Consider the following 14625-nt stretch of genomic DNA (forward strand, 5'->3'; position numbering starts at 1 on the left):
ATTTGTATTTCGTGATGCATACTCATGTACATATCTTTATATGACAACCATATAAACTTATCAAATAGACTTTTTTAAGCTTTGTTTTATAGATGAGGAAACCAAGACTTGCACAGAGTTGAACAAGCAGAGAGATCCCAAAGCAGGATGTAAGCTTTAATATTCTGATTTTATCATGAGACACTTTCATTCAGTGGCTAAGTGCACAGGCTTTGGAGTCAGACCGCCTAGGTTCCACTCTGTTTTATGTTAGTTTCTAAATGAGGGGCTTTAGGTAAGTTTTCTAATCATAGTATGATTCATTTTTCTCCTCATCAATAAAGGGGGTATAATTATAGTACTTTCCTTGTGAGGTTGTCGTGAGCATCAAAGCAAGAATATATATAATGCACATATGGCAGGTAATATGTAAGATGTTAAAATTATGATCAAGAGTGAATATAGCCTGCCTTAGTTACTGGGTTTCCAGGGAAGAAAATAAAGATACTTTGTGGACAGTTTCAGCACAGAACTATCTATTTTTTTTTTTTTTTTGCAGCATGTCCCTTTATTTCTTCCCTCTTTCTAATAAGCCCAGGTTGGGAGTTGTGAGAAGCTATGTCAGGGTCTGTTTCTGCCACCAAGACAGAATCAGTTGTGTGAACCTCCAAAGCCTTCCTTCTTTCTCTGGCAGCCAGAAGTAGGCTTCCAGGCTACAGGCATAACCACACTGGTTTGTGCTGAAGAGTTTCTATTTCAGGTTACTGGGCCCTCTGCCTGGGGGAAGGAGTGAGATAGAAAAGAGTGTAAGTTCTACTAGGCAGGCTGGGTTCCAGATGCTTTTCAGTTTCTCTACCAATCAGGAAGAGGGTCAGAAATTGTTGGAGTTCAGTTCTTGAAGCATTCACAGAGTTGGGAGAACCAGTTAGCAGTCATTTTTCTGGCCCTCTGCTTCCTTATCATTAAAATAGTAATAACAAGGCTTAACCAGGTAAAGTGAAAGAAATAGTATATGCAAAATGCAAAATGCCCCTGTAGGACAGACTTGTATCATGAAGAGCTCTGGATTGAGAATTAGGGTACCTTAAATGTTGCATAGCTATGAATTTTCTGTGTTCTTTTGTGCAAGTTGTTTACCCTCTCAGGCTGACACTTTCTCCCTCTGTATGATCAATTATTTGGATTTGATAAATTCCCAATGTTTTTTCTGGCTCAATCTGCATATACCATTCATTCATTCATCCATCACACTTTTATTAAGTACCTACCTACCACTCAGGGACTGATGATACCAGAATGAATAAGAAAGATTGATGTCAAAGAACTCAAGTGCTATAATGGATGTTATCTATGCATTATGGGAGCAAGGTGAAAACAAGGAACTAATTACTCCTAGGGCAGATGGCAATGGCTCAGAGAACAAGTGATATTTGAAAGGCCCCCTCAAGAACTTCAAGAATAGGTTTACCAAATAAGGAAAAAAAAGGTCCCAAATAAGAGGCTTATTATTTCACTCCAGATTTTGCATAGCTTCGATTGTGATGGATCCAACCAGAAAAGGAAAGTCCCCTTACTTTGAGAGGCATTTCTAAATCTCATCTCCAAAAAAGATTGGGTTTTACCTTGTAAGTTCCACCTCAAAGTGGCGGTGGTCAATATGATATGAGTTTGGTGTTTTAATTTAGGTTATCTCTCTAATATACAGCAAGACTCAAGCCAGTGTCTTAAGGAAAGATGCATTGATCTGGGGACATAAAACAGGCACAAATAAATCTGCTCTCAAGCTCTCAGCCAATGTTCTGGGATTTAAAGAAAGGTTTGGGCTCCTCTGGGAAACCAAAGAGCTAGGCAGGGAAACCAGTGTTCATTGGTTTGACTGAGGGACATTGTGGCTCCAGGACACCATGGGTCTTTGAACTCCTTCCAGGCTCCAGAGTTTCAATGATTAATGTCATCCATTCCTGCAGAGAGTGATACTTTAAAAAGATGGTGGAGCACCTGGTTGGCCCAGTCAGTAAAGTGTGTGACTCTGGATCTTGGGGTTGTGAGTTCAAGCGCCAAGTTGAGTGTAGAGATTACTAATTAATTAATTAATGTCAAAGAACTCAAGTGCTATAATTAATTAATTAATTTTAAAAAGTGGTGGTGGTAGTGATGAACACTGCAGTTGTCCTTAGATGTGTATAAAAATTGTTCACATTTCTTATTTGCCTGCCCTTATTTCCACCCTAGCAATCTTAATTGAGCACCTTAGAGAATATTCTTTATTTTCGTTCAGTTCATGTAGTTCAAGGGGAGCTAATTCCATCTGTCTCCTGCATATTTATTTATTTATTTATTTATTTATTTATTTATTGCACATTTATTTATTTAAAAAAATTTTTTAAGTCAAGATTTATTTATTTACTGTTTTTTTATTTTTTAAATTTTTTTTTATTTACTGTTTTTTCAAAGATTTTATTTATTCATGAGAGACACAGAAAGAGATGCAGAGACATAGGCAGAGGGAGAAACAGGCTACCTGAGGGTTGCCCTATGTGGTATTCTAACCCAGGACCCTGGGATCATAACCTGAGCTGAAGGCAGATGCTCAACCACTGAGCCACCCAGGCATCCTTGTTAGCTGCATGTGACCCAAGTCTGGCCAATCAGAGAATCATATCCCCCTTGCCACAGTGGTCAATTCTAGAATGTGCTTGCGTACCAGTCAGGGAAAACGCGAGAACTCTTGCCCAAGTGACTGGGAAAGAGTGCCCCCTTTAAGTAAGAAGGAAGGGAAGATAGGATGCAAGCCCAGAGTGCTAGCTGCCGTCTGGCACCAGGAAGTACTTGCTTGAAAATGAAACCAAAACCAAGAAAATAAAACTTAGAGAAATCAATAACACGTATGATACTGTTTCAGCACTCAGATTCAGCTCTGCCTCAAATTGAACCTGATCTTGGACTTTGCCATTCTGTAAAGCAATATAACTTCCTTTGAGCTTAAGCCAGCTCAAGTTAGTTCTCTGTCACTTGAAAACTGTTTCTTGACTGAAACAATGCTGTTCTTATTCTGGGAGCTTGGGGCATCAAAATGGGAGGTGCTTCTGGGATGAGCTTTCCTAGTATCTCAGGGAATTTCTTTCTTCCCAGAATAGTGGTCCCGGCTCTCAACCCAGTTAGGCATTTTTCTCCACAGGGCTCCCAAACCATATTCCAACCTGTAGCTGCAGAGCTCCCTTGTCTATAGCATTCTCCTCCCACGACTTTTTTGCTGCCTCTTTTTAAAAATAACTCCCATCTGCTAGTCTGCCTCCTGCTCATCGTTCTGAGTCGTGAGCTTCCCTGGTCTCTGTTCCCAGTGCTGAGCAAGCTTTGGAGGCACCCCTATTAGACCTATTTCTCCTGCTGTGCTTTGCGTCTGCCCAGTTTTTAACTCTCCAAATTACACACTTCTCTTTCCTTGACTCAACAAATGACCCGTCCAAAAAAAAAATATGTAGCTACATTTCTGGATTCACTCACCTGAAACTTTACATAGTCATAGATTACTGGATATAACTTATTGACCTCCTAAAGATGGATGTCTAATTAGAGAGAATTTAACCTACAGAGATTCTAGGGAGAGATGTCGCATTGCATTGATTGAGACTAGGGGGAAAGGAGAACCAAGTCACTTCAAATGATAGGAATTTACTTATTAGCTATAATAAAACCAATGCTCACTGACCATGTATGAGTTATGCATTGTGCTGAACATACTTCTACAAGTTTGCATTTATTTCTCACAACAACTTGTTAGATATTATAATTACCTCCATTCTGAAGATGAGAAAACTGAGGTACAGAGAAGTTGAGAAACTTGCATAAAGTCACACAGCTAATGATAGTTATGATAGTCCCTCAAATATGCCTGGCTTTTCACTTTCTGGATCCAAGGAATGACTGAGCCTCCCTGCCCTTTGTTGAGCCATGTGACTTGTTTTGGACAATGAAATGTGAATATATGTGATACATGTCACCATGAGGTAGAAGTTCTGAGGGTCAGGTCAGTACTTGATTTCTTAAGCAGATACTCCAGACTGTGGCAGTTCTTCAGCCTAGGGACCATGACATGGCAGAAAGTCTCCCACTAATGCTCAGTGGACTTCTACTCTATGGGCTCCACGCCACCCAGTGACTTAATTGTTCTGAAAACAAGCCTCAGGCTGCAGAGATTCTGGGCTGTGTGTGTGTGCACATGTGTGTTGGTAGCATTTTATTTTTGAAACTAGAGATGAGTTTACAAGTTTTTGTTAGTTCTTCCTTAAAGCATTTTGAAATCATTTTTAAAAATGTTTTTTTCTTTTTGTTAGAATTTAGCTCATATTTTGAGGGACACATTTTTTTAAGTAGGCTATATGCCCAACACAGGGCTTGAACTCATGACCCTGAGATCAGGAGTCACATACTCTACTGACTGAACCATCCAGGCATGTTCCGTTTTGAAATCTTAAGTGTGGCCAACAGTGCATTCTCAGTATTAATAATTCATATGTCAATGAAAGATACAAAAAAGAAATGGAAATCACTTGTATTTCCACCACCATAGAGGAAACAACTCATTTAACATTTTGGCCTATGTCCTTGAAGGATTTTGTGTGTTCTTTGTATTAATGTATAAATATTCCCTCATGAAATATGCATACATATATATAGCAAATCTTCCCAGATGAGACCTATTCTGATCACATTACAAATGAGGAGTTTTAGATTCAAAAAGTTAAGATATGTCCCCAAATTCAAGCAACTAGTAGGTGCAGATTTGGGATTTGAGTCTAGGAGTCTCCAGTTACAAAGCCCCTGTTTTTAGCAATGCCACAAATTTGCCTCTCTCGGAATCTCTAAGACCATGGATTGGATCACCGAAGGAAGAAATATGTCAAGTGTCTCATCCCCAGCCTTGAAAACAGAGGTCTTAGCCTAAAGTAGTAGTTGGCCCTCATGCTGTCCAGAGGCACAGGGTGTATTGTGAGAGGTGGAGAGGAAGGTGTGGAGCTGCCTCTCAGCAGGCAGTGCACACAGCCCATCACCCATCTTGTCTACGCAGCAGCTTGCACCATAACAAAGTAGGACGGTTAATGGTGTCAACTTGGCTGGGCCAAGATATGCCCAGATACTTGGTTAAACAGTATCTCTTGTACATGTGTGTGAGATTATTTCCAGGAGAGATTAGCATTTGATTTGATAGACTGAGTAAAGCAGATCTCCCTCTCCATCGTGAGTGGGTATTATCCAATCTCTTGAAGGCCTGAGTAGAACCAAAAGGCAGACTAAGGACAAATTCTCTCTCCCTGCCTGACTACTTAAGCCTGTCCTGCCCTTGGACATTGCCTTCCTAGTTCTCAGACCTTTGGACTCAGACTGAAGTACACTTTCCTGGGTCTCCAGCTTGTAGATGGCAGATCAGGGGACTTCTTAGCCTCTATAACTACATGAGCTAACTCCTCATAATAAATGATATATACACAATAAATTACATTGTAACATTATATTACAATATAACACATTTTACATAATAAATTCTGCATAATAAATTTTATATATGTTCTATATAACAATATAGAATAAATTTTATATGAATATGGAATAATTTATATGCTAATATATACTATATACTATATATGTTATTATATAATAATATACAATAATAACTATATAATCTGTAATGCATTTTCCATAATAAATGTAATATGATAAATATAATTAACATAATATAACATTATAATACTGGTTCTACTTCTGTAAAGAACTCTGGCTAATATATGAGCAGTCCTTCATGACAAAAATGTGTTTTTGCTCATGTGAGTGTCATCCATCATGAATGTCCAGGCAAAAAATAAAAAGCTGAAAATAAGTCTACTAGATGGATTCTTTTGGAAATCTGCCTGATAATCTTGCCTCTTTTGATCAGGACATATTACTGCTCAGGCCAAATGCACACCTGAGCTCTAATCTGCTAAGCCACTTGATCTTCTGAGGGGCCACTGACCCCTCCCAGGCCATTAAACCCCATGGCACGGGGGCGCCTGGGTGGCTCAGTGGTCAAGCATCTGCCTCCTTCAGCTCAAGTCGTGATCCCGGGACCCAGGATCGAGTCCCACATCGGGGGTCCTGCATGGAGCCTGCTTCTCCTTCTATCTATGTCTCTGCCTCTCTCTGTGTGTCTCTCAGGAATAAATAAATAAAGTAAAAAAAAAAAAGTCCCACAGCAGGGAAAGCCATGCATGTTTGCACCTGAATGTGCCTCCCCACTGTACTTGCAGCCCCAGCTGCATGCCCTGCAAGGCCTGTGCTTGTGCTGTTCCCTGTGTCTGGAATCCCTGCCACTGACATCTCCACATGTTCACAGATGGACCACCTCAAATATCAAATTTCCCACTGAAAGTTCACTGATTCCTGCAGCCAAGACCTGTGTCTCCACTCCCTGAGCTCTCACAGAACCACCTTCCCTGATCACTCTCTGCAGGGTTATCTCGTTATTTTTGTTTGAATCTTAGGAGGCAAGTTAACAAAGCCGTTAAACGTGGGTGTCTAGAGTCAAGCGGTGGAGTGAAATGTGGATCTTCACTCTGCCATTTAATGTTGTCTGACCTTGTGGTTGGTTATTCCCTGTAAATTTAAAATATTTCATATTTTTTAAAGATTTTATCTATTTATTCATGAGAGACACACAGAGAGAGGCAGAGACACAGGCAGAGGGAGAAACAGGATCCCTGCAGGGAGCCTGATGCGAGACTCAATCCCAGGACTCCAGGATCACGACCTGAGCCAAAGGCAGACACTCCACCACTGAGCCACCCAGGCATCCTGAAATATTTCATATTTTAAAAAACAACTTTTATAAGCCCCCCAAAGTTAGTTAACTCCCCAATCTTCTATTTGTAGAATATCGCTAATGAAACTAACCATGGAAGCTCTTCCAGGATTGAAAAATATAATAAAGCCATTGGCACAGGGATCCCTGGGTGGCGCAGCGGTTTGGCGCCTGCCTTTGGCCCAGGGCGCGATCCTGGAGACCCGGGATCGAATCCCACATCGGGCTCCCGGTGCATGGAGCCTGCTTCTCCCTCTGCCTGTGTCTCTGCCTCTCTTTCTCTCTCTCTGTGACTATCATAAATAAATTTAAAAAAATTAAAAAAAAATTTAAAAAAAAGCCATTGGCACAGTGCCTGAGACAATAAACGGTGGCTATCTTTATTAGACATCATTAGCATTATTTATTAATATGAATTGCCACTTACTATTTTCTTTTCTATTTTCATAATACAAATCTCTAAGGAGGCAGAAGGATCTTTCTAGCTGCAAGATCTCGGGCAAGTTATGTAAACTCTCTGTGCCACAGATTTCTCACCGAATCCTTCATTTACCCATGAGTGCACCGCACATTCACTGAGTACCTGTTCTGGGCCGGGCCCAGTGTTTAACCCTGGAGAAATAAAGAACAAAATGATGAGTTACTCTGTTGTCTTGGAACTTGTGCTTTAATGGGGGAAATGGGCATAAATCAAAATACTACATAGCAAGTTGTAAGATTATTCCTGTGATGAGTATTTGAAAGAGAGGTACATGGTGCGTGACGAGGGGCTTTGGCATAAACAGGCAGTTCTAAGAAGTATTAGTAGGAACAAAGTAGAGAAAAGGAGGAAAGAGGCTCAATGAGAGCACAGTGGGGAGCTTATGCAAAGGCCCTGAGGTGACAGGAAGTATGTTGGTTAGGAAGGCTGTAGAGCAAGATTGATAGAGTGTGTGCTCTGAGATAAAACAGAAGAGGCAGTGAAACACATTCAGAACCCCCTCCAGGAAATGTTCCTGTATTGATGAAATGAAAACGGGAGATATTTTTTAGTCTGCCTTAGGGCAGAATTTAACGTCTTAAACCCTTTGTGTCTATGGGTTAGAGAAAAATAAAAAATATTGCTGTGCATTCCTATATGATGAACGTCATGCTTTCGTGGGCCTAAGTCCTAGTAGACACTAGTAAATACTTGCTGCCGTTGGTCAGTGCCTCTCCCCACTACTCATGTAGAGTTTCATTTTCCTACTAATGTGAGCATTTGTTTTGATTTGTTCACCATAAAAGCTCATGAATTTGTATTTTATCCATTCAAGACATTGTGATGCTAACAGAGAAATTGAGCTGATGCGAGGAAGCACGTAACAAACTTTCCAAGCACATTAGAAGTATTCAATTAGATACAAACAATTACTAGAGTAATTATAAACCATTCCTACCTATTCATTATAGCAGGTCCAGGATGCCAGTTAAAAGTAATAAAGCTGCATCCTTTTGCAAACAATCTATAAGTCAGGATGTTGCTAATTCAAATTAGCCTCCCCCTCAATCAAGGAGATTACTGAAGTGTGTTGGCTTGCTCTTTTGAAAATTACACAGAGCATCTTTTTTTCTGATTATATAAGTGTACCTACAATGTAATAAATTTAGAAAATTCAGAACAAGATAAGGCGGATACAATTACCCGTGATGTCTGCATTTGATCACTGGAAGCATGTCTGTGAATTCCTTCCGATGTCATCTTAAATACGATTTGAGAAATGGATTGGGTGAATTGAGCATGGGTGGGTGAATAAGTGGATGGCCAAACTGATAAGCAGATACATGTATGGATATTATAAACATTTGACATCATAATGTGTCAGTGATTGTTCATTCTCTCCAACTATCCATCTGTTCCTCTATGATTCACCACCTTCTTCAGAGTTAGCTGGGCCATAAGATTCAGTCTGGTCAAAAGAACGTGCAGGAGTGATGCACACATTTCCAGGACTGGTATCAAAACTCCCTGTACAATCATCCACATACTATCCTTGAGCTACAAGCTCATTTGACTCATGGCGGAAGCATCCTGGAGTCCCTGGGTCAATGCTCAAGGGAGAGCAGTAGAGCAGAGCCGTGTGATGTGCATCTAACTGGACTACGACGAAGAAATAAACCTTTCCTGCATTAGGCCCTCAAGATCTGAGAAACTATTAATTAAACTGCTTGGGAACTTTCTTATGTGATTTCTCGCATCAACTCAATGTCTCTGTTAGTATCATGAAATTAGGACAGCAGACCCTAGCCTATCCTGACCAACGCCCTCTGTACATACTGACTTATATACTATTTTTAGTTATTTTACATTATATCATACAATTTCCCATGTCAACACATATTCTTTAAAATCATAACTTTAATGTCTGTGTAATATCCATTTATTCATTTATGTTGTGGCTGCACCAGATTTTTTTTTACCATTATCTTGTCTGTGAGCTTTTTAAAACTAGGATAGATTCCTAGAAGATAATTTCAAAAATTGTAGCATTAAAAAAAAAGTTCTTGATACATTTTTGCAACACCTCCAGAAAGTTGTGTGAGTTTTACACATTCTGTAGTCTAAGGGCATTCTACTCTTATGGCCATCCTAACAAAGCTGGCATTAGTATTTAAATAATCTTTGACAACTTGATAGGTGACCATGATACTTCCTTTCAATTAACTCTATTACTGGGGACACCTGATGGCTCAGTGGTTGAGCATCTGCCTTTGGTTTAGGTCGTGATCCTTGGGTCCCAGGATCGAGTCCCACATTGGGGTCCCTGCATGGGGCCTGCTTCTCCCTCTGCCTGTGTCTCTGCCTCTCTCTCTCTCTCTCTCTCTCTCTCTGTGTGTGTGTGTGTGTGTGTGTGTGTCTCATGAATAAATAAATAACATATTTTAAAAAATGAATCTTTATTACCAATGAGGCTAAAGCATCACGTATTATTGGTCATTTGTTTTTTGTTTGTTTTGTGAATTTCTGTTTCTTCAGCCCAAAATTTCCTCTGTCTCCATATCTTCTTAGTCTGGCTAGCTCCCACATACCCTTCAAGGCTTCACTTAGAATCATTTCTTCCCAGAGGTTGTCCCTGGCTCACCTAGACAGCATTGTCTTTTATGCCTTGTCACAATTCCTATATCTCCTATGTAACAGCCATGATACTTTCTGTAAATATTTGCTTAAATATCTGTCTTCACTGGCAGACAGGGGTCATTTCTGACTTGTTCATCACTGTCTCTCCAGCCTCTAGTATAGTGCCTGGCCAGGTTTGATAGGCAATGCATGCTTGTTTAATGAATGAATTAACTGATAAAGGTAGTAGTAGTAATGATGATGTTGGTGAGTTTTTCCTTATGCAAAGGATGTAATAATGATGATTGATTATAAAGGTGCTTATTTCAAAGATGACAGAGGGAATGGTGGGAACTGCTACAGAAGTGATTGTTATGTAAATGAAAGCTTAAATGTGGGTAAAGATGTGGCACTGGGTCTAACTATAAAGGTGGCCATGTTCATGATGGTGATGGTGACTGAAGCCTCATGGTGATGGTAGTGGTTGAAGCTGATGAATGTGTTGATGGTGATTATATTCACTAAACTTTTAGATGCATTTTCTTAGAATAGTCTAAATTAGACAGGGAAATTTGGCTTAATAAAGATTATTGGCACACGTGCCCTTACTCCTGGCCATGGGAATGTGATCATGTCTCAGCCTGGACTTAATTCAGATAGAGAGGTTTTATAAGCTCCAGATTTAAGAAAGTCATGTCAAAGTACTCAAGGGATTTGCCTCAGGAAACCTGCCTCTGGCATTCAAGGCAAAATAATTAATTTCCCCAAAATATCCCTTTTCTTTCCCTTTGGAAATCAGGCTTGAGTAAGACCTCAGCTTAAAAACAAGGTTCTTGAAGAACAGGAACCCACTCCCTGATCATTGAGGGTGAGACCAGCAGTGGCAGATCCATGCCATTGCACAGGACCACAGAACTTAGAGTCTCTGGGGTCACAATTAATTAAGTTTACTGATAATGGGACAACTTGAGCCATTTGCAGACGTCACTTCAAGGATTTAGAATTCCAATCCAAGGATGATGAATAAGAAGAGATGAATGTGGCTGTTTTAGTTGAACAGACACAGGATTTGTGAAGGAACAGAGTGTAGTTAACTAAATAACTATGAAATAGTGAATGTGACAGATAAACCCTCAAATCTCAGTAGTTTAGCATAATGCAGGTTTATTTCCACTTCTAAGAAGGCTGGTTTGGATTGCTGAGAGCTCTGCTCCATCCAATGACTAAGAGATCTAGTCTTTGTTTCTTGATACTACTTTAACAAGTGGCTTCCAGGATCACCATGGTGTGAGAATGAACACAAGGTGGCACTTTAGCTCCTAATGCTTCAACTCCTAAGTGACATCCATCTCTTCTGCTAACATTGCCTTACCTAGATCTAGTCCTATAATCCTTCTTGAACTTCCAGGAGCTAGGTCTTTCCATGACCTAGGAATTGTAGCCTTTCTGTGTTTCCAAGGAGAGTGAAACCTGACATAGGTGAACACTAGCAGTTTCTACCCCATTGGGAATTGTCTACATGAAGTTTGGAACAGGAAGAGCCAAGAATTAAATTCTCAACATGATATTTGGACCATGGGAGTATTGGGGCCAAAATAAAATGCAATTCCATTAATCCAAAAGGATTGACTGTTCTATGGGGTATTTAAACAAGATGGCCTTTGAAGACCTTTCTTCCTCCTTTAAGGGGCTAACATTCAAGAAAAAGACTCTTAACTGGCAAGTAACATGAGTCTCTCCTTTAACCACCATCATCTATAGGAGAACTTACTAATCATCTCCAAAATTTGGGACCCAGACTCAGTGTATGACAAATTAATTGAGATAAGCAAATGAGATCAACCTATCTGCCTTCTTTATGTTTGTTAAAATAAGTTGGAAAGGATTACTACTTTCCAGCTAAGACAAAGTAACTGGTGGCAGACTTACTTTCCCAATAAAACCAACTATGAAAGCAAACATAAATGAGGCAACTGTTTTCAGGGATTGGACATCAAGCAGGAGAAGAGTACAACCCCTGAAATAAGGAAAATTTATAAGGCAAGTCTCACAATTTCCCTAGCATTCTGATTGGGGATAACTTCCCAAATGAATGGAATGAGCTGTAGTCCTAGTAGAGTACACTGATTATACTGTGCCAAGGAAGCAGAAGATAGCCTCTGGGGTAGCTGATGGAGCTGGAATCTGTGGCACACATAAATGAGAGAGAGAGAGAGAGAGAGAGAGAGATGGAAAGAAGAGTGCCCCAGGAGTCTGTGTAAGGATCTTCACTAATCCTTAGCTGAAAGCTAGGCTGCATGTATACAGGGGGAGACAATGTGAAGCTTACAAGGAAGTTGCTTCTATAAGGTTGGAAGTAAAACTGAGAAACTAGTGGTCAGAATACAAAGGAAATGTTAGGATTCCAGCTTGTTTAAAATAGAGACCTCATTCATTAGCAACTTGTTACTCACCCCTACCCCACCCTTTTAGCTTTTTAATGAGTGATATCAGAAAGGACACCGCTTAGGAGTAATTAATACCAGCCTAGAGTAAGACATTTCTAGATCTGCCCTGACAAACTACAGTTATGCACTGGCAGGATTGCAGGGGAGACAGAGTTTGGTGGTTATAATCTGACAAATTAGAGGGACCTAGAAAACTTTGGACATTCCACAGGCTTGCACTAGCCAAACAAAGTTAAGCTTATACAAGATCTAGGTGGTAGAACAGTAATTGAATTGTCTAACAATAAAACAAAGAAATTCTTTAGAGTAAAAAAAAAATAGAATCCCATGTGTCTAAGATAAGTCATTTACATTTCCCAGTATACAATTAAAAGTTGCTAGGCATGCAGAAGAAAAAAGAGGGAAAAATTGCAGAAGAGTGAACAAAACCATAGGCACTGTGAAACAATATAATTAATATACATGTAATTGTAATATCAGAAGTAGAAGAGAATGGGAATAATACAAAAAACATAGATGAAGAGATATGCCAGAAAAATTCCCAAATTTATTAAAAACATGATGTACAGATCCAAGAATTCTGGCAAAACTAAGCAGCATGAATGCAGAGAAAAGAACAACTACACTCAAAATAGTTGAACTGCTGAGATCCAAGAAAAACTTGAAAGTAGCCAGAGGAAAAAAAGAGCATGTCTATAGACTTAAATGGAAGAGGCAAAATAATAGTATTTTATAAGGAAACATAGAAGAAAATCTTTAAGACCTTGCAGTAGGCAAAGATTTCTTAGCTATGACAACAAAATAATGTTCTATACAAGAGGAAAAAGAATAAGTCAATTTCACCAGAAATAAAAACTTTTGCACTTCAAAGGAAAATCACAAATCAATACCCCTCATGTACACAGACACAAAGTTCTGAACTAAATATTAGCAAAATGAATTCAGAAATACATGAAAAGGAAGATATATGACTGTATTAGTCAGGGTTCTCCAGAGAAACAGGACAAGTAGGTTAAATATAGAGATTATAAGGGATTCATTCACATGATTATGGAGGCCAAGAAGTCCCATGATCTACTGTCCATAAGCTGGAGACCCAGGAAAGTTGCTGCTTTAGTTCTAGTCCAAATCTGAAGGTTGAGAACCAGAGGAGCCCATGGTATAAAGTCTTAATTCTGCTGAGAACCAGGAGTGCTAATATCTGTGGACAAGATAAGATGGATGTCCTAGCTGAATAAGAAAGCAAATTTGCCCTTCCTCCATCTTTGTTTCCATGCAGGCCCTCGATGGAGTGGATTTGCCCACCTGCTTTGGTAAGGGTGATCTTCTTTACTCAGTCTGCTAATTCAAATGCTAATCTCTTCTGGAATCTCACAGACACACCCAGAAAAGATATTTTACAAATTATCTGGGTATCCAATACCCAATCAAGTCGATCCATAAAATTAACCATTGAATGATCAAATGGGGATTATCAAAGAATGGAGTGTTGGTTTGATATATAAAAATTAACCAATGTAATTCACTATGAACAGACTAAGAAACCAAAAGACAAAAATCATACATCTATCTCAGTAGTTGCAAAAACAAAAAAGTATTTGACAAAATTTGACACTCATTCATGATTATAAAAAATAAAAGAGAACTTCCTCAATCTTATAAAGGGCATCTACAGAAACAAAACCAACCAGCTAACCAAACAAAAACCCTGCAGAAAGCATTATAGTTAATGGTGAATGAACAAGTGTTTCCCCTTTTAATATCTGAAACAAAGCACTCTTACCACTTGTATCCAAAATTATAATGAAGTCCTAGCCAATCTAATAAGACAAGAAAAATAAATAAAATCATATACATCAGGAGGGAGGGGCAAGATGGCGGAAGAGCAGGGTCCCCAAATCACCTGTCCCCACCAAATTACCTAGATAACCTTCAAACCATCCTGAAAATCTACGAATTCGGCCTGAGATGTAAAGAGAGACCAGCTGGAATGCTACAGTGAGAAGAGTTCACGCTTCTATCAAGGTAGGAAGACGGGGAAAAAGAAATAAAGGAACAAAAGGCCTCCGAGGGGGAGGGGCCCCACGAGGAGCCGGGCTGAGGCCGGGGCGAGTGTCCCCAGGACAGGAGAGCCCCGTCCCGGAGGAGCAGGAGCTGCACCAACCTTCCCGGGCGGGCGGAAAGGGGCTCGCAGGGAGGTGGAGCAGGACCCAGGAGAGCGGGGATGCCCTCGGGCTCCCGGGGACACTAACAGACACCTGCGCCCGGGAGAGTGTGCCGAGCTCCCT

Source organism: Nyctereutes procyonoides, unplaced genomic scaffold (genome assembly GCF_905146905.1).
Source record: "Nyctereutes procyonoides isolate TBG_1078 unplaced genomic scaffold, NYPRO_anot_genome, whole genome shotgun sequence".
Lineage (NCBI taxonomy): Eukaryota > Metazoa > Chordata > Mammalia > Carnivora > Canidae > Nyctereutes > Nyctereutes procyonoides.